This window comes from Dendrobium catenatum, unplaced genomic scaffold, assembly GCF_001605985.2.
Source record: "Dendrobium catenatum unplaced genomic scaffold, ASM160598v2 fragScaff_scaffold_1697, whole genome shotgun sequence".
Taxonomy (NCBI): Eukaryota; Viridiplantae; Streptophyta; class Magnoliopsida; order Asparagales; family Orchidaceae; genus Dendrobium; species Dendrobium catenatum.
The window spans coordinates 684764-709413 of NW_021320159.1; positions in this window are offsets into that span (position 1 = coordinate 684764).

Consider the following 24650-nt stretch of genomic DNA (forward strand, 5'->3'; position numbering starts at 1 on the left):
TTGATTACTAATTCCCTAAATTTAGTGTCTGGGGTGGATTTTCTTCTGGTCTTGGTTGGTGCCTGCATGACTATGAGGTGTAATGAGAAGATCCATTGCCTTGTTTTTGTTAAGAATGATGTTCTTACCTAGGTAATGGTTGGTTATGTCATGGGTGACTTTACTGCTTAATATGTTTGCCCTTTATCAGTTTTGTCTTCTGCACATTGTGGCAGCTGTGTTTGATCTCATGGATGCGCTTGACACTACTCTTCCTTTTTTAATTATCAAATGCTTAAATTTTAACTCATTCCAGTATACTTGCAATATGATTCTTTGGTGTTGGAGTTTTTTCTTTCTGCAGATTTGGTGCCCGGAAACTTGGCTTGTTATCTTATACCGGGTGTTTGAGACCTCTGATTATTGGAAGGTTAACTTCTCTTTTTGCAGGAAGTTAGTGCTGAATGATATTTCTTTATGCTTCCTTTCTTGGGTGCTGTCTTCTTGCAGCCCTATATTGTACTTAGGTTTTTTTGTAATTCTTAGATTAAGGAACCACCTGTTCTTAGATTTTATTTTTTTGTCTTTCTCCTTTAACTCTTTCGAGCATTAGCGAGCTGGAGGTTCTTTCTAAATACCTTGTAACCTCTTTTTTGGAATTTAAGTGTAGCCCCTCTGAGGGTTTTAATAATATATAAAAAAATACAATATTCCTGAAGAGTGCTTCAATAAGTTCATAGGCTTGCTTAAGGAAATTAATCTTGAGAATTATTTAATTCCCATATATTTCTATAGGATTCAGAAATTAGCATCAAAATTGGGGTTGACTGTCACAAAAATTGATTGTTGTATCAATGATTGTATGTTGTATTATAAGGACGGCTAGTTAGGAATTACATGTTGTACTTGCAGTGCACTACATAAAAATCTAAATTTGGGAAACAACTAAAATAGAAGGATGTCCCATTTTCTCGGTTAACTTATTTACGCATCATTTCCAAACTTTAGGTAATGGTTATATGAAGGAATTACATGTTGTACTTGCAGATTTGGTGCCCGGAAACTTGGCTTGTTATCTTATGCCGGGTGTTTGAGACCTCTGATTATTGGAAGGTTAACTTATCTTTTTGCAGGAAGTTAGTGCTGAATGATATTTCTTTATGCTTCCTTTTTTGGGTGTTGTCTTCTTGCAAACCTAGATTGTACTTAGGTTTTTTTTTTGTAATTCTTAGATTAAGGAACCACCTGCTCTTAGATTTTTTTTTTTTGGCTTTCTCCTGTAGCTCTTTTGAGCATTAGTGAGCTGGAGGTTCCTTCTAAGTACCTTGTAACCCCTTTTTTGGAATTAACGTGTAGCCCCTCTGAGGGTTTTAATAATAATAAAAAAATACAATATTCATGAAGAGTGCTTCAATAAGTTCATAGGCTTGCTTAAGGAAATTATTCCTGAGAATTATTTAATTCATATATATTTCTGTAGGACTCAGAAATTAGCATCAAAATTGGGGTTGATTGTCACAAAAATTGATTGTTGTATCAATGATTGTATGTTGTATTATAAGGACGGCTAGTTAGGAATTACATGTACTTGCAGTGCACTACATAAAAATCTAAATTTGGGAAACAACTAAAATAGAAGGATGTGCCATTTTTCCGGTAAACTTATTTACTCATCATTTCCAAACTTTAGGTAATGGTTATATGAGATAGAATAAAGAGAAGTTATATGAAGCAAGTGCTCTTATATTCATCTATCAAATACAGAAGCATGGAAGCACTTTAATGACAAAAGGGGAGAGTCATCCTTTTAATGGGAAAAAATATGATTTAGTTGTTGTTAAGCTATCATTGGATTCATTAATGCTAATGAGTAAGCTTAATTCAATGAAATTTGATCTTGGACCAGCTGTATTCACAATAAACATTACTAAGAACGACACTAAGCAAATTGCATATGATTATGATGAGAATGTTGGTGATGTCTTGGCAAACTTTGTTCTTCCTGGAGAATGTTCTTAAGAGATCCATCACAAACAATAACTCTTTGATGGGTGAGATAGATATCACTTATAAGTAGATAGAAAAATTATTATGTTCTTTTAAGGGAGAAGGATGCGCGCTCTTCTTTAAAATGATCAAAGCCATAAATAATTACATAAGAAATTTTGTTGGAGAATTTACCAATAATATAGATATTGGCTTAAAAGGTTGTAAGCAAAGATTTGAAGAGATTGTGATGAATTTAAAGACTCAAAGCCACAAACTTGGTGTTGAATTATAGTCTTATTTACAACTTGGAGCTTTCTTTGGCATTATTTGAGGTTTCTTGAAATGAGTTAGCTAGCTTAATTCTTTAATCTCAAGTAAAGATTGCAAAATTTAGGTTGCTTTAAAGCAATGCATTAAAGATAGAGATGAGTTTTCTTCTTAATGATTCAATGTAATAATTATTATTGAGTTCCTTGAATATACGATACAAACATAAAAAATACTAAATATCAAGAAGACTTTTTTTTTTGCTTACATGTTCTAAGGAAACATGACATGATCAATAATACATGTAAATACTAGACATTTTTCTACTTTAATGTCCTGAACTGGCTATGTGAGAAGGCTATTGATGCTCTATTTTTGCAGTGTACATATGTGAGAAGTACCTAGTGAAGTAATACATTATTGTACATATTCTAACATAGTTTGGTAAGGGTAACCCGCTAAAATTCTTGCATTTATACTTTTTGCATGTTCCTATGAATGTTCTATATGCAAGTAAGTATCTAAATCTTTTCTTAAGTGGTTCCTAGGAGGACTATGTGCATGAATGAAAAATCTAAAAAAATTTATCTTGTAGTGCCACAGTGCTAGGGTTGGCGATGTTGTGACATTAAGACCTATCTTTTTGCCAAAATAATTTAAAAATCTTGTGTTATGATATCTAATGGAGAGCATTACGGTGCTGTAGAGTTTAGCGCCACTGTACCAAGTCCAAATCTTTTAAAAATATCAATTTTTGAAAGTTCAGTGATTGGCAAAGACACCAAATAAACTTGAGAATTGCACAATAAGATGCAGGTGAATTTGCATCTTAAAACTTATCAAAATCATTTGAATTATAAAATAAATTAGATTTTAATGCGGAACCAAAATTATAACTTAAAATAAATATATTTTTTTGTGTTTTTAGATTTTGTAAGAAAATCAAATAATATATTTTTTTTACATTTCAAGCCAATATTTGAATCACAATCAACTCTCCCATGTATAATCGCAACCAAACTAAAGTAAATTAAATTGCACATAAAAAAAATTATAGAAAGCAAAATGTGCAAAGTAGGGTTTGCAAACCAATCTTATGAATTTTAATTTTGAGAAGTGTAAGTGTGTATATGAAAAGCTTAGCTTTTGGAGGTAAAGTAGTCCTATTATATTATTGAGAGAAAGAGAGTCTAATTTTCTAGATAGTGAAAATGAGATTTTTCAAATTCCTGCTTCCATCATTTTTCACTTTCCATTTGGGTGGCAGATGATCGTCGTCCCTCCACTGGCTTCAGGTGGATCACATGGAAGACAATCTCCTAGCAACGTCTGGTTCCTAGGAGAATATTTGAAATGGATTGAAGGTCCCTGGGCGATCTTCTGGTGAAGTTTTTAATGGCAGTTTGAGAGGACAATTTGTTCTAGGTGTTCATAATAAGATATTCAAAGATATACCATTGATTATTAATGAAGGAGGACTATTAAATATAATAAGATCTCAATTGTGGTTGGTAAAGGTAAAGATTTAATGGTTGATGATGGGTTCAAAAGTCCAAAAACTGCTAGCTACAAAGTCATAATTCAAGGAGCCATTGCAAAATTTGATTCAGAAGCTTCTTCTTCAGATGGTTTAAAGATTTATTCAAAAATTTTTTCTAATTCCATCTCGCTTCTTGGATATCCAATTTATTTTGTTTTGAACAATGTACAGAGTGTATCTTCCGTGGTTGGTAAATTCAGTGAGAATGCTGAGAAGGTTTTTGACATTATTCTTGAGAAGGTTTCTTCTTTACCTTTGGATGATCGTTAGAAGGTTCGTCAATGTGCTTCTGGTGAAATTAATTTGATGAGTCAAGAGAATATTAAATTAAATTCTCTTGTTAAGGAAATTTCGGTTGGAAATGTAATGCCTACTACTTGGCGCAAAAACCAAATATTAGAATTGACAATATGGAGTTTGGTTCTTATCTTACGGAGGATGGGAAGGAAGTAATGTTTAACTTTGAAAAAGAGGAGGAGAATACAAGGAAGTTGGAGAATGCGATTATTGTCAAGGTGTTTGGTGATAATATACCTTTTCATATGATATGCTTTGAGTTGAGAAGACAGTAGACTCGGTTTGGTAAATTTCACATAACAGGGTTGGGCTTAAAATGGGTGTTGTATTCGTTTGAAGAATCTATAATCATGGAGTGTATTCTGAAGGAAGGACCTTGGTATGTTAAGGGACATATAATCAGTATTGATAAATGGTCACCTAATTTCTCTATATCTTTGTTTAAAGGGATGTCAGCAATGGTGTGGATTAGGATGTTGCGACTCGAGCTCACGAGTTTTATATTTTTGATGATAAGAAACATTTTTATATATCATAATATTTTTCATTATATATTTGTTTGTATGTATACTAACATTTCAAAAATACCATGCAACTCAAACAAAGAATTAGAGCTCAAGATTGGGTTGAATAATGTTATATTTTAAAGGGTTTGTAATATTCATTGATATAATTTTGATTTCTTGAGTCAAGTCCTATAAGGGTGTATGCTTGCTTGGTGACCATGCACACACACACTCAGGGGGGTGAGATCTAGTCAAAACCAAGAGTTAAGGCTTTGAATTAATCATACTGAATGATCAGCTTAGAGAACTAATCATACTGGACGATTTTGGATCATCCAAGATGATCCTTTATCATCTTGGAAAAGAGCAGCCAATGATAATTTAGGCAAGGATTTTAAGTTTAAATTTTTTTTCTAACCATCCCGGATAGATCATCCCAAACGATCAATACAAATCATGCCTAAATTGATCATGTGATTATGAGATTAATTATGGTTAAATTTTTCAATCCGATCGTTCTAGACGATCTGTATATCGTATAGGATGATGTTGGCCGACATATTAGATTTTCTTATATCGTTCAAGGAGAAATACAATATTTTTTCTTCTAATCATTCTGAATAATCCACAATACCATCTTGGACAATTTATACAAATTTGTATTGATCATCCTGGACTATCCTAACATCGTCCGGGACTATTATCTCAAATTCTGCATATCATACTGGACGATCCTGAGATCGTCAAGGATGATTTTTAGTGCTGTAATTGAGTTTTAGGGTTTTATGAAACCCTCCTTTTAAGTGCATCGTACGGGACGATCCTGTGATCATCATGGATGATATTTGACATTGAAATTGAGTTTTTAGAGTTTTCAGAGGCGCTCTTTTTAGGCACATTATACAGGATTATCCTGCGATCATCCTCGATGATTTTTATTGCCAAGATTAATTTTTAAGGTTTTTCAAAGCCCTCTATTTAAGCTTTATCAAGGCACTTGGTAAGTTGCTTTGGCAGCCATTAAAGTTTTTTTCTTCTGGAGGAAACTTGAAGAGAGAACTTGAAAGGGAGAGAGAAAAGGGTGGAGTTTGAGAGAGGGAGAATATCCTTGTGTTTTGATTAAAAAAAAGATATCATTTAAGTATATATAATTTTGGAAAATATTTAATTATTTTTGGGAATATTGAATTTCTCAAAGATAATTAATTGAAGTTTTAAAAGATATCAATTTTAATTTTGGAAAAATTAAATCTGAGTTACTAAATCTCCTACGAGCGCAAGCCCTCGTAGTTAATTCAAAACCAAACGTTAAGGCTTTGAATTAATCTTACTGAATGATCAGCTCAGAGAACTAATCATACTGGATGATTTTGGAAAAGAGCAGCCAATGATAATTTAGGCAAGGATTTAAGTTTAAAATTTTTTTCTAATCATCCCGGACGATCTAGATCATCCCGAACGATCAATACAAATCATGCCTAAATTCATCATGTGATTATGAGATTAATTATGGTTAATTTTTTCAATCCGATCGTTCTGGATGATCTGTATATCATATAGGATGATGTTTGCCGACATACTAGATTTTCATATATCGTTCAAGGAGAAATACCATATTTTTTCTTCTAATCATTTTGAACGATCCACAATATCATCCTGGACAATTTATACAAATTTGTACTGATCATACTGGACTATCCTAACATCGTCCGGGACTATTAGGTCAAATTCTGCATATCGTACTGGACGATCCTGAGATAGTCAAGGATGATTTTTGGTGTTCTAATTGAGTTTTAGGGTTTTATGAAACCCTCCTTTTAAGCGCATCGTACGAGACAATCCTGCGATCATCCTGGATGATATTTGACATTGAAATTGAGTTTTTAGGGTTTTCAGAGGCGCTCTTTTTAGGCACATCGTACATGATTGTCATGCGATCATCCTGGATGATTTTTATTGCCAAGATTAATTTTTAAGGTTTTTTGAAGCCCTCTATTTAAGCTTTATAAAGGCACTTGGTAAGTTGCTTTGGCAGCCATTGAAGCTTTGTTCTTCTAGAGGAAACAAGAAGAGAGAACTTTAAAGGGAGAGAGGAAAGGGTAGAGTTTGAGAGAGGGAGAAGATCCTTGGAAGGGGTTTTAAGGGAGTGTGAAGGGGGTTTCACATGGTTGTTGCGGAAAGCTTGCACCTTAGTACCATCAGATTCAAGGTTCGTCTTGAGGGAAGTTTTGGGAAGAAGAAGATCTCTTTGGTGTCAAAGGGCCCGGCTAGTTCGCCGCACCAGGGAAGGTGGAAGTGATTCTGTAAGGGCTTCTCTGCCTAGCTGTGGGGGCTAAAGGAGAGTCACTAAAGGTTTAGTAAAATACTCAGAGGGTGCCTCTGAGGAGTGGACGTAGGTCAAGTTAGACCGAACCACTATAAATCTGGTGTGTTATTTCCTTTATTATTTCTGCACTTTATTTTTATTACGATTAAATACTTGTGTGAAATCTCTAATTAATCTTTTTATTATTGATTTATTTTGTTTTTGCTGTAACATATAAAAAGATTTTTCTTTTTGTTAAAAAAGTTTTTAAAAATCCAATTCACCCCCCTCTTGGTTAGCCTCAAGACTAGTTCATAAGGGCTTAATATCCCTGACGAACTTTCATAGGATGCCTAATCTATCTTTGTAGTGTTTGGATGAGATTAATGTGTATAGAATAGCTTCTCAAGTTGGAAAACCTTGTTTGTTAGATGGGAATATGTTTTAATGGGGAAGGAGATAGTTTGTTAGAGTATGTGTTTGGATCTTATTGGATAGCCAGCTTCCCTTAGGTGTTTGGGTGGAAGGGAGTGCGAGCATTTTAAAAAAAAAATGAGGGAGTTTCTAAGCTCTATTTTGAGTGTGGTAAAATTGGGTACTTTAAAATAAATTGTTCTAAAGTGAGTTTGGAGATGGCTAAGAAGGATGTGGAACTAGTGTTATCCAAGGATGCTAGGGTCCATTATTCTAAAGGAGATGGTGTTAATAGAGATAATGAGAATACTGGTGCTGGATATGGGCATTGGTTAAATGTTAATTATGGAAAGGGAAGATTCAAAAATGTTGATATGATGTTGAAGAAGTTAGTGGTATTTCTACTACTAGTAGGAATGTTCCTGTTTATTTAGCAAGGAAGACTCCTATAGTTGATTCTAAAGTAGATACTATTCTGGTATAGAGAGTTAAAATTTGCCTTGGATCTTCATATATTCAGACTGCGGTGTTGGATGTTGTTCTGGTGCAGAAGGATGAATGTGTTATTGGTAAAGATCTTGTTGTTTTTCCATCTGGTGTTGCTGTAGATTCTGGAGGTGATTAGTGTGGAAAGCCTTTATCTACTTCTGGTAATGACCGTTAATAAATCTGAGCTGCATTCTGGTATGGGAAGGGGGGGGGGGTGTCTCAGGTTGTTGAGTTGGTGGGCAATTTAGGTGGTATTATGGAGGAGGTGGTGGGTTCTTTTATTGTGGGGATTCATTGGTTATCTGGGCTCAATGTGGTTGGGGTTGGAGTTGGTGTAGGGGGTGTGGTTTTGGAGGAGAATTTTGGGAAGGAGAAGAGTAATTCTTTTCATAATGATTTTGTTGATGATTTTAGTTACCTGGTGCAACAATAAGACAATAAGAGCTCGCATTTTAGAAAGGGTTGATAGGTGTTTTTTAAATTTTATGGCAGTAAATTCAATATATCTTGCTTCGGTAAGACATCTTTCTAGAATGGCTTTACATCACTATCCAATTGTATTAGAGTTTTACAAACCTGTTATTTTGCATAGTAGAGTTATTTGGTATGAAGATGTATGGTCTTCTTATCATACATCATCAGCTTCTTCTTATCATACATCATCAGCTATTGTTGCTAAATCATGGAATAATGCAGTGGGAGATGATCCAATACTTGCATTGAATTTAAAGTTCATAAGGCCTTTAAGAGCTTTGATTTTATGGAGTAAAGCCAAATTAAAGAACCTTAATGTGTTGAAGGATTCTTTGAAAAAAGAAATAATTGAATTGCAATTGGAGGAGGATGAAGGAAATTTTCTTGAAGATAAATTGGTCTTGTTGAGATCCAAGATTAATGAACTTAATGATACTCTTGCTCGGCTAAACACTTGGTGGAAGCAAAGGGAAAAAGAAAAATGGATGGAGGAGGGAGATTCTAATACTATTTTTTTTTTATTCTTTTGCTAATGCAAGGAGGAATCCAAATTGGATTAAACAAATCAAGGATGGAAATGGAGCTTTGATTGAAGATCAAGTGGTGATTGATGATATTTATCATGGGGTTCTTAAAAGATAAATGGAGGGAGAGGCATTGTGTGCTTCATGGATAGCCAAAACCAATTCAATCAATTGGTGAGGATGACAAAGTTAAACTGGATCCTATTTTTTCTAAAGAAGAGCTTCATGTAGTGGTGGATGATTTGGGTAGTGATATTTCTCCATGTATGGATGGAATTACTTTTTCATTTATCAAGAACTACTGAAAGATCATTCATGAAGATGTGTGGAAAACTATCAACCATTATATTTGTGACAGGTAATATGTCCCCTACTTGGAAAGAAACTTTAATTGTGCTTATCCTCAAGGTGAATAACCTTATAATTCCTTTTAAGTTTTGCCCCAGTAGTCTTTGTTTGTTTATTTACAAATTGGTGGCCAAGATGTTGTTAAATAGATTGGAGGGGGTCTTTCATAATATTATTTCTAATGAACAAGCAGCGTTTTTAAAAGGATGCTCATTATCAAATCATGTTTTACTGGCTCATGAAGTTCTTAATAAGTTTAGATATTCCAAAGCTAAAAATGGTCAAGTCGCTATAAAAATTGATATGTAACAAGCATACTTTAATTTTCCTTTGAGGCAAGTGTTCAAGTATTTTAATTTTCCTTTGAAGTTTTCGGAACTTGTATTATAGTATGTTATGGAACCAAAATTCTCTATTTTGATCTATTGGAAAAATTTTGATTGGATTGAGGTTAAACGTGGGTTTAGACAAGGATGTCCCCTATCCCATTATCTATTTATAATATGTTCTAAGATTTTATCTAATGCTTTTAGTAAAAGTGCTAGTAAGATTGGAATCCAAATTGGTCCAAGTGCTCCCAAAATCACTCATTCACTTTATGTAGATGACATTCTCATCGAATTAGAATATAGCATCAAGAGTATGAATAAGGTGAAAGTATTTTATACAAATACTATAGATGGTCGGGCCAGAAGGTGAATGTGAGTAAATTGGCTATTTTTTTGGGGAAATCTGTCAAGTTAAAAAGAAGAAAAACAATTTCTTAAATGCTGAATTTTAAAATTGTTAATGAAATGTGCTATCTTGTAGTGAAAATAGCTTTAAAAAGACTGGTAGCCTCAGATTTCCATAAGCTGATGGAAGTAGCTTTGAATAAATTGAATACATGGGGGAAGAAATTTATTTCTTTGGAAGGAAGGATGATCCTGGTAAAAATTGCTTTTCTTTCTCTTCTAATTTTTTTGTCAACACATTCTTTAGTTCCTTTGGAAGAAATGAAAGAGTTTTTTAAGATGTGCAGATATTTAATATTGAAGAAACAAAATGGCAATCAAGGTATGCATTACGTTTCTTTGAATTTGTTATGTAAACCAAATGATAAGGGTGCTCGTGATCTGTTTCCTGCTGTTACTAATCTGGGACCACATTGTGCTAAATTTTTCTTGAAATTTCATTGTGAATCCAAACTCTTCGCTGAATCAAAATTTAAAATTGAAATATGGCACAAATATTTGGAATGCAGTGGTGAAGAAGGGGAGCTCTATTACTTTTTTTTTTAAATGCTAATATTGCATAGAAGAAAAAACAAGGCAAAAACCTAGGTACAAACTACTGATAGTGTATAGCACTAACACAGTCTTCTTTTAACATAACACAAAAGAAAGAAGGTAGTTCACTATCACAAAATAATTCCCAAAGAAAATAAAAAAAAGAGCATGATTAGCACATAAATCAGCTAATCTATTACAACTACGATTAACCCAATGAAAGATCACATTATTTACCTTGTTAAGAAATGATGAATCTTCAAGATCCAATCTCCTATCCACATTCTTCGGTATACTGTGCATTTTGTGAAGAATTTCTATAACATTTTATTGTCCCCTTCTACTATAATGCCTCCAACATCATCAAATTTGTCACGTATAATATCCGTAAGAGCTGAAACAACGGATAACTCCAGCTGGGCAATGACCCAATGCGTTTTCTTTCTCCCAAAAGCAAGAAGAAACCTTCCTTTACAATCCCTTACAATACAGCCAATACATGCCTCATAATTCCCTTTAAGTGAAGCATCAAGGTTAATCTTAATCCAATTGGGTGGAGGAGGTTGCCATTTACTTAAAGACAGTCCAAGGGACTGATTGACAACCCAGTTCTTTGATTGAACAAGATGTTGTTTATCCTTGCTGAAAAAGCTAATAATTGAAGTAGCAATAAACACTTCACTAACTTCCGGATTCCCATGATTAAACTTATTTCTATGATTCCAAACAAACCAAATAGCAGTAAAATACAATTTTACCATCATCATATTCCCATCTTTGAGCTTCTGAAGACTATTCCAGCAGTCTTCCCATCCATTGAAAACTGGAACCTGGAATCCCCATCCTCTCATCACATACAACACCTTCTTGAGTTTATAGCAACTGGATGAAATATGATTGATATCCTCCACAATTCCACATCCCATTGGGCAACAAGAATCATCAGCAAGTTTCCTCCTGAATAAGAAATCACCTGATGGAAGAGCATCAATAAACATTCTCCAAATAAAGACCTCCACTCTTGCATTTAAGCCCATTTTATAAACCCATCTTAATGGCATCATTTCTTCCAGGTTTTTGAAGTTATCTTGCATAATTAATGCAGATAATGACTTACCATACATCTTATGTTTCAATTCCATACAATCCTCCTCCAAACAAGGATCAATCTTAACTTCGCAAATGAGATCAACAAGATCTATCCCAAAGAACAGAAATAGTTTTTCATGGTCCCAGCAGCCATCTGAACTGAAACTGTCCAGAGAAACATCCTCATCTTCAAAACAACCCACAAACGTTGGCCATTTGAGTAAGGACTTATCTAAAATCCAGGTATCCTTCATCATTTTAATTTTAGAACCATCACCAATTCTACATCTAACATGATCCTTGAGTGCATTCCATCCTGATGACATTATCTTCCACATAGAGGAACTGCTCCTACTCAGCCCATAGCTCCACCAATTAACACCATATTTAGCAATAAGATGTCTGCTCAACAGTGACTCTGGTTTATCAATTAATTTCGAAGCAAACTTTGCTCTCATGGCATTCCTCCTAGCCACAACAGAATGTACATCCCAGCCACCAAACTGTTTAGGCTTACAAATTTGTTCCCATGCTACATAATGAATACCCCTTTTTCCATCAAATTTGTTCCAGATGAAATCTCTACATATTTTCTCAAATTCCATCAGCGTCTTCATTGGAATCATAGAATGAGACATGACAAACAACGGAAGAGAAAGAGCAACTGATTTAATTAAAACTAGTCTACCGGCTAAGGAAACAAATTTATTCCCCCAAGCATTAATTCTTTTACTGGACTTGTCCAATAAAACCTGAAAGTCCTCCTTCCTTAACTGTCTCAATTTCAATTTGATGTCCAAATACTCAAATTCATTAACCAACTTGAAACCCATAAATTTGGAAATCTGTATTCTTCTCCTTCTATTCACCGAGTTACCACAAACCAAGGAAGATTTGTGGTAATTTATATTTTGACCAGTCCACTTACAATAATTCTTCATAATGTCTCTAACCTTTTTCATGACATTCAATTTGGCTTCCAAAATAGTAAAATATCATCTACAAATAAGAGGTGAGAAATCTTCTGGGCATTAGAAGAGATCCTAATACCCACATCAGAACCCCTGCTATGAAAGGCATTAGAAAGCAATTGGGAGCCAAGAATAAAAAGAAATGGTGATAGAGGGCATCCCTGACGAAAGCCACTCTTTCCCTCAATCCAACTAGAATTCATACCATTGATCATATTAGAAAACCTTGGAGTTGTAATACACTCCAACACTAAATGAACAAACCTTGAAGGGAATCCCAATTCAAGCATTATTTTCTCCAAAGTAGACCAGCACATGCTTTCATATGCTTGCTCCATGTCCACTTTAATAGCCAATAAACCATTGCAAGCCTTGGAAAATCTCATTTTGTTAAAACCTCCTGAGCTAGAAGAAGATGATCAGAGATTGCCCTTCCTCTTACGAAAGCCGCTTGCTCCTCAGTAATGATCCTGGGCATGACTCCCAACATTCTGTTCAATAAAAATTTAGCAACAATTTTATAAATTGAATTGCATAAGCTTATAGGACGGTAAGTCGAAGGAGTACTAGAATTAGGAGATTTAGGAATGAGCACAACTAAGGTGTCTTTCCAATCTTTATTCATTAAACCGGTGGCAAAAAATTGCTTTACAGCTCTCACCACATCCATTCGAATAGTATTCCAAAAAGCTTTAAAGAAGGAATGAGTAATTCCATCAAAGCCCTATTACTTGGAGAATATTTTTAAATGGTGCGGCATGTCATTGGAAAATTGTAAGGTGGAAAGTTTATAATGGATATTCTATTAATATTCTTCATAATGCATGGATTCTTGATAGAAGCATCTCTAAGTGGCCTATGCTTGTACTTGATTTAGAAGATGTGGGTTATGGCCTTCATAACTTTATATCAAATGGAGTTTCGAACATGCCTCAACCTCAAAATTATTTTGGAAAGTATATTGAACTCATTTTGCAAATTCCAAATTTTAATAATGATTGTATGGATCTAGTGGAGCTAAAGATGAAAGTTGCTGGAAAGGCCGTTGCTTCTTTGCATAGGAGGCTTCAATGGATTATGCATGAGGTAAAGATTTCTGGAGTTGGATGAAAAAGATTTGTTTGATACATCATGTCAAATTGCTTTGATGGCATCTTTTTAATGATGCTCTACCTTCTAGTACTTTTTTATGTATAGAAGATTGCTTGATTATTCTGGGTGTCCGAGAGGCTGCAATATTATGGAGGATACAAGCCATATAGCTGCGGGATGTGGAAAATTAAGGGAAATTATAGAAGTTCTAAATAAATGGGGATATTAAGTTATGGTGCTCTCTAATTTTTTGAATTGTACAAATGGATTGAGAAGGTTAACAGTTACTAATTCTTTCATTGCAAACATTTATTGTACAACTGTTTTTCTATCTTGGAAAAGTATAAGTAAATTGGTTCATGGGGAAAAGGTGGATATTGTAGTAGTTATTACTGCTAATACTGTGTCTATGGCTTTGACATCAGCAGGTTTTTTTTTTTTTGTTAGAACCCATAGAGGGGTCTACATGTTAAATAATATAAAAATTATCAAGTCCTTAAAGGGGACCCTCGGCTCCCTACTACTCAAATGAGCTACAAAATAAAGTTAAAGAAAACCTACGAGATGATAGTCCCCACTAAGCCAAAATATAAGGAAACCTATAAACATGCTAAAGATGCTAAAGAGAAGCATCAAAAAAAGAAAGATACATATAGGAACATGATGCACAATCTTTCTGCAAAAAATTCTGATCACATCCATAAATTAAGCTTCTGAGAATCAAAAGGGCTGCAACACAAAAAACTCAAATACAAAGAAGCAGAGTAATATAAAAGTAAATTAAATAACTGAAGAGTAGAATAATAACAAAGGATATTACCCATACAGAGCTCCCGAGTAAAAGACCTCCAAAGTTAAGCAAAAGGTTAACACCTATGAAAAATTAACACTATAATAATGAACCAGGGAATAATAGCAAAGCAAAGTATAGAAAAATATTAATAGGAAGGAAAAGGTCAAGCCATGTAGGCAAATAACAAAAACCTACCCAAACCACCTTTGAAACAAAATAAGGGTACAGGAAAAACGTGCTCAAGATAGAATAAAACCAGCGTACATCACTTGGGTAAACCCAATGTCGCTCCATCCTACCACCCAGCCTAACCGAAAACCCCCTAACAAACAGCTCCAAAATGCCTCAAGATAAGCCCATAGAGATGGCAGTCACCCACACCCAAAAAGAGCCAATCCTGGAATAAAAATAATACAACACAAAATAGAAAACAAGGGCCTCAACATGCAAACACATAAGGCCCCCGACCAATAGCAACAGCTTAATCATAACCACCCATAAAGCCAATAGCTAAAAGCTCAGCTAAATTGAGACAAGGAGACGCCCAGACCAACCTAGCAGACCACCATAAACCACCTAGCAACCCCATACCATAAAAAGCCAAAACAACAATATTATAGCACGAGCTCCAGCCAACACTCCCATAAATATCCACCGCCCCAAAAACCAGCCAAAGATAAGTCCTATAACAATATCAGGAGGTAGGAGAGCAACAAATAGGAATACCATTAGTAATAAAACTAGTGCAATCATAAATCAAGCCTAAAATCCTAAAAAAAATCAACTAGAATGTGAAACACACTTCAAAATGCCACCAGCAAATTACATTCACCCTGGAAATAAAGGCAAAGACATGAAGAAAACCATAAGCCTAATACATAAATGAGAAAGACTCCAAAGACAAGCTCCAATAGAATAACCACACCAGGGCCCCATAAAAATTCACAACCATAAGAAGTAAGCCAACTAAGCCTAACCACCAGCAGGAAACCATAGAAAAATACTGTAGCAAATAGGAAAACCCCATAGGAACTAATAAAACACCAACTTACCTCCTGGCATAAGGCCTACTTATTTTATCCAATCTTAAAAGCCCTTTTAAAGGGATAAGTAAATTAGCCTCCATAAAAACCAATAAACAATCAAGCCCGTTGTTAAAATCGACAAGCCAATTAGTACAAGCATTACCCTCCCTAAACACTTGAGAAAGGGAAACATTAACAAAGATCATCTAATGTTTAATTTCCTTAACCAGATAAAAAGCTGCAAGATTGCAAACAGAATCCTCGACATTGTTAATGCACTAAATACTATGAATAGAATCAACCTCAATCTGAATGTTAGTAATATCAAGAGACATACAAATTTTTAGCCCATAAAGGATAGCATTAAGTATAGTAAGATGTAAATTACCATCGTGTAAAGTTCCAACAAATGCCAAAGTAACATTTCCTTGATTTTCTTTGATGATGCCACCACACGCCAGGATGGTATAATTATTAGAACCACCAACATTCAGTTTGTACCAGTCCAAAGAAGATTTAACCCAGCACACAAACCGAGGTTCAAAGTTAGGCAAAACCTCAACCAACCTGATGCCTAAATCAGTAGCATCGAAGTAGTAGTTTTTGAAGCTCTTGATAGAAAGCAAATTAATAGAAAAGAGACTTAGGACTTTATCTTTAATATTTTTTATAATCCTATGATAGTTCATTTTAATACCATTAAAAAGGGAATTGTTTCTCTCCATCCTTAAGTACCACAAAATAAGAGAAGGAATAATATTTCTAATATGACCTTCAAAATTAACAAACCAAGAATTAAGCAAAACATTCATACAAAAATTAACATTAAAATAGTTTAATTTTAAAAGATTATCAAAATTACTCTAGGTTTTAATAGCTAGAGGACCCGAGAGAAAATCATGATGCATATTCTCCACATAATAACAATATTGGCACTTGGATAGTAAAATAAAACCCCTTTTGACAAAAAATACATCAGTAGTAATGAATCTATTTAAAATTCACCAAATAAAAATAGCAACAATAGATGGAATACTTTTATGCCAAATATTAGAAAAAATATTATTAATCACATTCTTGGTTCTTAATACATGCCAAATATATTTTAATTTAAAAAACCCATCTTTAGACAACTTACATAATAAAAGATTCTCTAAATCCAAGTTCAAAGGAAGGTTCAGGATTGGTTGAATAATAGAATCAAGAATCACATTAGTAAGTTTATCATTATACCAACAATTATCATTAATGAAAAGATTTACCTTAACCGCAGTAATATAAGAGGTATTAATGAGGGAATCATCAGAATGATTACCCAACCATTGATCTTTGTAAAAGAAGATGTTTCCACCACCAAGCCTTCAAGAAAGAAGAGGCTCAACAACCCATTTAACCTTGTAAAGCCTTTGCCAAACTTTAGAATCACCTATATTAAAAGAACAAACAGTAGGATGCTTCCCTATACAATATTTGGAATACATGAACTTTGCCCGCAGGCTCACTTTAGCACAAAAGCTATAACATAACTTAAAGGAGAAAGCATAGAACAAATCAAACATACACTTACACCCCAAGCCACCATCCTTCAGCACACCACCACACTTGTCCCAAGAGCACCAAGTAACTTTAGTGTTGCTATTAGTCCCTTTCCAAAAATATTTATTAAGAATTTTATCAATTCTATTACACACCATCTCTGGGGGAAATAGAGTTTGAAAGGAGGAAACAGGGAGAGAACAAAGAACACTTCAAATAAGAGTAAGCCTATCACCAAACTCAAAAAATTTGAATCCTAAGACAAAATCTTATTCTATACTGAAGTAATTAAATCATCAAATAGAAAAGACTTCTTTCTAGCTTTGAAAATAGGGATACCAAGATACTTAATAGGTAAGTGTCCTTGAACAAAACCAATGAGGTCTTTGATAGCCATAATACGAGCATTAGGAACCTTATTAGAAGCAATGAAACAACACTTCTGATTTTTCAAGGAAAGCCCACTAACCTTTTCAAAGTTATGGAAGAAATCCAGAAGTCCAATAATCCTATTAAGAGAAGCATTCATAAAAATGATAAAATCATCATCAAAACATAAATGAGAGATAGGGAAACCCTCCAAAGTCCTAAAATAAAGGTTAGGGTAATTCTGAAAGATGTCGATAATGTTGAGATAGTTGCTACTTACTTCTTGCTTGTTTGATATTCTTGCAACTTGTATATTTTTTATGATTTAATATATTTTTTCCTTGATTATTATTTCTCCTATCATATTTTGGAAGAATTGTTTTGCTCTTTTGTATACTAACATTTTAGGGAAATCATACTCTGGAGGTTCCATTTCTTCCCAACATTTCGTTCAGACAAAATTTGAAATTTTTTATAACTGATCGTATCGGATGATGACATCATTATATGTACACCATCTAGAGTACAACATATTGGTGTTCCTTTTCGTATAGATAAAATTTTAAAATTTTTTAACTGTTCATCCTAGGAGAACTTAGTTTGTACTAGACGATAATCAGGTACAAAATGATTTCGTACTAATTCACAATAGGTTCGTATGCAACATTTTTTGAACTATTCATATGTATGAAATAAGATCGTATTGTACGATCATGTATGTTCAAAATTAAAAAATTTAGTTTTTCGGATGGGTTTTTGTGTCTTTTGTATAAAAAGTCCACTAAAACTTACATAAAAAAGTCTTATCTTCATAATTTTTCAAGGGCAATTAAAGGAGAGAGTGTGAGAGAGTATTTGAGAGAGATTTCTTGCAAGTGGAGTGTGAAGGGTTCACAAGGTTACTCAAAGGTATGGATCTTTTCATAATTATGGTTATTACTCTTCCTCTTATCTTTCAAGATTTCTCGTGAGAAGATCTTTAGAGAAGATCCGGTTCTCTACCGACACTTGGAGAGGGTGAACAGATGACGATTTTTTGCCGACACTTAGAGAGTATGAACAACTGATGGTTCTCTACCGATACTTAGAGGGTATAAAAGGACAACAATTCTCTATCGACACTTGGAGAGTGTAAATAGCCAACGGTTCTCTTTCGACACTTGGAGGGTGTAAAAGGATGATAGTTCTCTGCCGACACTTGGAGAGTGTGAACATCCAATGATTCTCTACTGATACTTGGAGGGTGTGAAAGGATGATAGTTTTCTACCGACACTTGAAGGGTGTGAAAGGATGACGGTTCTTTGTCGACACTCTAAGGGTGTGAAAGGACAATGGTTCTCTGTCACACCAAGGATTGGTGGAAATGAGTTTTGTAAAGGGTTCTCCGCCTTACTATGGCGGAAAAAGGAGAGTCACTTTTGGTAATAGTGAAAATACCTGAAGAGGGAGTCTTCAGGGAGTGGATGTAGGTTGTTTTTGACTGAACAACTATAAATATTTGTGTTATTTAAATTTTTGCATTTTTTTTACTGCAAGTTTTTATTCTGTGGTTGAAAAGTTATTTTTAAACTTTAATTAACTTGCTACAAATCTTAAAAGGTTTTCAATTTAAAAATCCAAGAGTTGTTTTTAAAATTACCAATTCACCCTTCTCTTGGTTAGCCTTGGAACATTAGCTTAGGTTTAATAACCTAATCAAGATTTAATAAGTGGTATCAAAGCCTTATTTCAAATCCATAAGCTTAGACTACTTTTTAAAAAATGAGAATGTCTACTTTTGGAAACTGGAACACACCAGAAGGTTACTCGATCACTAGACCTCCTTTGTTTGATAATATTCCTTTCGATTTTTAGAAAATATGTATATCGACATTTTTATAATCACTATATTATTATATGTGAATCTTAGTTTAAGAATGGTATAGAAAACCAACTAGACTGGTTAATGGCGTTAGAGTAGAAATATTCTTTACTGAATGGATTGTAAAACAACATGACTTAGCACGGTTAAATGCTAAATACTTAAACAATTTCTTTTATGCACTTGAATTAGAATATTACATGCAAGTTTTCACTTGTAAAAGTGGAAAGGACATATGGGATAGACTTTGTATTACTTATAAAGGGATAAATGAAGTAAAGCAATTTGGATTAAACATCTTGTTACATGATTATAAATTATTTTGCATAAAACTAAATGAACCCATTTCTAAAATGTATACAAGATTTATGCAAATTATCACTTCTTTATATGCATTAGGTAGGGAACTAACAAAAGCTGAAATAGTTAATAAAATTCTTCATTGTTTGCCTACTATTTATGATGCTAAAATAACTACTATTACAGAATGTTTATCTAAAGATTTGAATGTTTACTCTATTGATAATCTTCTTGGTTTACTAATTGCCTATGAGCAAGGAGTGAGTCAAAGGAAGATTGATGCAGGTGAACAGTGAAAGGAGAAGAACATTGCACTAAAAATTGAGGAATCAGAGAGTGATTAGTCACAACCTGAGGATGAGGATGATATTTCCTTGATGAATAGGCAATTCAGGAGCTTTCTTAAAAGGAAGCAGAGGAGACGTCAGTAGTGGAACAAAGGTAAATTTAATAAGAATGTTAAGGTTTCTAATGATGTAATTTGCTATGAATGCAGGAAACCTGGACATATAAAATTGGATTTCCCCAATCTCAAAGCCACTCCTAATAATGAGAAGGTATAGGAGGGAGGAAATGGGAAGAAGGGCAAGAAGAGATTTTAGAAAGCTTATTGGGTGGACTTAGCTTCATATTTATTATAAATAAAAAATGAGGAAGAAGTCACAAACTTGTGCTTAATGGCTGACAGTCTTAATCAGTCAGATCAAGAAGAGGTATGTGACTTAACCTATAATGAATTGTTAGAAGTTTCTGAAAGAATTCATGACACATATAGAAAGCTTAAGAAAATACAATCTAGTTTAAATCTTGAAATGTTAGAATTGCAAGGAGAGCATGAAATCCTTAGAAAAGATCACTCATTGATAGATAACAACCACATGAGTTTACTTAATGAATTTGATGACTTGAATAAAAAGAATGATCTTTTAAAATCATCTTATGCTAAATTGGAAAAAGAATTTAAGGATTTTAAGGATGAATCAGAGAGCAGAGAGAATTAGTTGAATTATAGTAAGAATGTGTTTGAAGATTTAAACACATATCTTAAATTGAAAGTAAAATATCTTGAGGAAAATAAGATACCCCAAACATTTGTAGATTTTACAAATCCTATTTTGAGGTCAAAAATTTTAAAACCGAGTAAGAGAAAAATTTACTATAAAATTTTAAGAAACCCTTTTCTTGGAGTAAAATATTATTCTTGTGGCATGTTTGGACATATAGCACACTTGTACCGTGGATAGGAAAACTCATTTAGTGTGAAAACCTAAGATGCATAAACCTAGACATATCATACAAGCATCTAATTTTATTTTGTTAAAAGGAGAACCCAAATTTGTTTTTATTCCCAAGTCTAACATTTGATAGTTTTGCAGGAATGCTCTCATACAAGATGTCATGAGAGCATTTGGTACCTAGATAGTTGTTGCTCAAAGCATATGATTGGAGACACTACACAATTTACAATGTTGGAAGTCATGAATGGAGGCAGGGTTACACTGGAAAATAACACCACTAAAAAGGTGGTTTTCATAGGTATGATCAAAAACTTGCAAAAAATTTTTCATTGAAAATGTGTTACTTGTAGAAGGCTTAAAGCATAATCCGTTGAGTATTAGCTAGCTATATGATAAAGGATATAGTATAAAATTTTTTCCTACTAGCTGCATACTAAGCCTAAATGGAAATGATTTTTTGTATGGATTAAGGGTAAATATTATTTTTATATGCTAGATTTAAATTGTATTAAAACTTCTAATGCTTTCTGTTTGAAAACTATTTCTGATGAATCATGGTTATGGCATAGGAGACTTTGTTACTCTAGTATTAAAACCTTAGAAAATTTACCCAAAAGAATTTGGTGAGACGTATACCAAAACTATTCTTTACTAAGGATCACCTTTGTGATGCATATCAATTAGGAAAATAGGTGAAGTCCTCTTTTCATTCTAATAGGGATCTTAGAACTAGTAAACCTTTGGAGATTTTACATATGAATCTTTTTGGATTGGTTGGAACTGTAAGTTTATGAGGGAAGGTATACAAATTTTTGATTGTAGATTATTTTTCTATATTCACTTGGATTAAATTCTTATATCATAAAAGTGATTGCTGGAGTTCAGATATTTTTTGACTTGGATTCAGAGGAAATTAGGATGTGAGATTTTAACAATACAAAGTGATCACGACAGTGAATTTGAAAATGAAAAATTTGAAGATTTTTGTAAAGAAAAAAGAATTGATCATAACTTTTCCACACCTAAAATCCCCAGCATAATGGGGTAGTCAAAAGAAAGAACAGAATATTAATTGAAGCCGCTAGAGCCATGTTGGCTAAATATTAACTTCTTAAATATTTTTGGGCTGAAGCGGTTAGCACTGTATGTTATGTTCTGAATAGGGTGAACATTATATCAAAATTAAACAAAATATCCTATGAGATTCTTAAGAGGAGAACACCTAATTTTCCATATTTGCATATTTTTGGATGTAAGGTGTTCATTCATAATAATGAAAAATCTACTTAGGAAAATTTAATCTAAAATTAAATGAAGGAATTATTCTTGGATACTCTAGTGTTGAAAAATCTTATAGAATATTTAACAAAAGAACTTTGGTAGTTGAGGAGACGACACATGTTGTATTTGATGATTCATGAATTTTGAAAGAGCCAAATTTTGAGCAGGATGAAATAAAAAATAACTCCCAAAAGATTTAGAATATTGTTTTGGAATAAAATTTGGAGATAAAAAACTCGTTGTCTAGAGATTTAAAATTTTCTAGAAACCACCATAAGGATTTGATTTTAGGAGAACCAAGTGAGGGTGTTAGTACTAGGCGTGGATTAAGTAAATAAGTTAATCATTCTTTCTTTCTTTCAACAATAGAACCCACAAACGTAAATCAAGCACTTTTGGATAAATTTTGGATTTTGTCATTGCAAGAAGAATTAAATCAATTTGTGAGAAAGAATGTTTGGGAATTAATTGTAAGGCCAAAAGATTAAAGTGTAGTTGGAACTAAGTGGGTATTCAAAAATAAAATGAACGGCTCAGAAGTTGTCTTTAGAAATAAGGCAAGATTGGTGGCTAAGGGGTATAATCAGATTGAAGAAATTGATTTTGAGGAGACTTTTGCCCATGTAGCGAGACTTGAAGCAATTAGGGTTTTATTAGCCTTTTCCTGGTTTAAAGGATTCAAATTATTTCAAATGGATGTTAAAAGTGCTTTTTTAAATGGGGTGATTCAAGAGGATGTTTATATTGAACAACCTCTAGGTTTTGAAAATTCAAAATATCCAAATCATATTTTTAAATTGAAAAAGACATTATATGGATTGAAATAGGGACCTAGGGCTTGGTATGAGAGGTTGAGCACTTTCCTACTTGAGAGATCTTTTGAAAAAAAAAAAGTGTGGACAACACTCTCTTTTTGAAGAAATTGAGAGATAATATACTTATTATACAAATTTATGTTTATGATATCATCTTTAGATCTATAAATAAAATTCTTTGTGATAATTTTTCTGAAATAATGAGTAGTGAATTTGAGATGAGTCTAATGAGAGATCTGAGTTGCTTTCTATATTTTAGCATTAAGCAAATTAAGGAGGGAATATTTCTTAGTCAGTCGAAGTATGTAAAGGATATTCTCAAGAAGTATGAAATTGATAATGCTAAACCTGTTAGTACATCTATGAGTTCCTCAGTTTAGTTGGATAAGGACCCAAAGAGAAAATTTATTGATAAAAAAAAATTAAGTGGACTAATTGGATCTTTACTTTATTTGATTGCTAGTAAACCCGATATTATGTTCAGTGTTTATTTGTGTGCAAGATTTCAATCAAATCTAAAAGAATCACATTTGATAATATTAAAAAGAATTTTGAGATATCTCTTGGGAACTCAGAACTTAAGAATTTGGTATCCTAAGTTTAACTCTTCATTTAAAATAATTGGATATTCAGATTTAGACTTTGCACGATTGTAGGGTTAATAGAAAGAGTACATATGGAACTTATCAATTTATAAGAATTTCTTTACTTTCTTGGTCCAGTAGAAAATAGAATTTCATATCCTATCTACTGCTGAAGCTAAGTACATTGCCTTAGGAAGTTGTGTGGCACAAGTTCTTTGGTTGAAACAACAGTTGATTTATTTATGATTTTCAATAGGCACAATTCCAATTTTTTTGGATGACACTAGTGCTATTTTTACTTCAAAAAATTATATTCAACATTCAAGAACCAAACATATAGACATAAGGCATCATTTCATTAGAGATCATGTATTCAAAGGAGAAATTGAATTGAACCATGTTTCTACTGAAAATCAACTTGCGTATATTTTTTACAAAATCTCTAGGCTTTGATACTTTTACCACATTAAGAATAAGGCTAGGTGTGATCGATCTTAATACTTAATTAACTTTTTTTGTTTTTTTTGAAAACTTGATATGCATTTTTGGGTTTTTTTTTCTATTTTGTTTTCAATGTGATTGTTTTTATTTTGTTTTTATGTGTTTTTTTTCTATTTTTTCTTTTTATATTTTTGAGTATTTTGGACATGTTATTGACATTTCAAAATTCTTATTTTTGAACTATCGTGATGATTTTCTAAGAGTTCTATTCATAATGTATGAAATTATTTTTGTCATGTAAGAATTCTGCAGCATGTTGATCATTATTTTGAATTGATTGCGTAAAGTTTTATTTTTCCAATCTATATTATACTGTACGATATTTATATCATCCTGGATGATTTGTATTGCTTCGTCTATAAGCATGTAGATGGTTATACGGACAGTTCTTATATATGAACCACATGTCATTCGGCGTGGGGGATGTATCTATCTATCTTTAAAATGATCTTAAATAACTGATCATCCAAGACAAACACCTATTCGTATGTACCATCATATGGTCAAAAAGCCTATTTGAAAGGATGCGTCGTAATTTGCATGATTATGAATGGTTGTTTCATTTTGAATATTCGTTCGTACATACAAAATTCATTTCATCATGTAGGAACCATCAATCGTACAGTACGAACCCATTTTTGTACGTATGAAAGATTTTTTTTCTTTAAATAGGAGGGGTTTAGAATTCATTTTCATCCACTTCAATAGCCTCTTCCAATCCTTCTCAACTTTGCAATGGCCAATTCTAAAAAGCAGGGTAGACTCTCTAAGGGATCATCTTCTAGGAGTGGAGA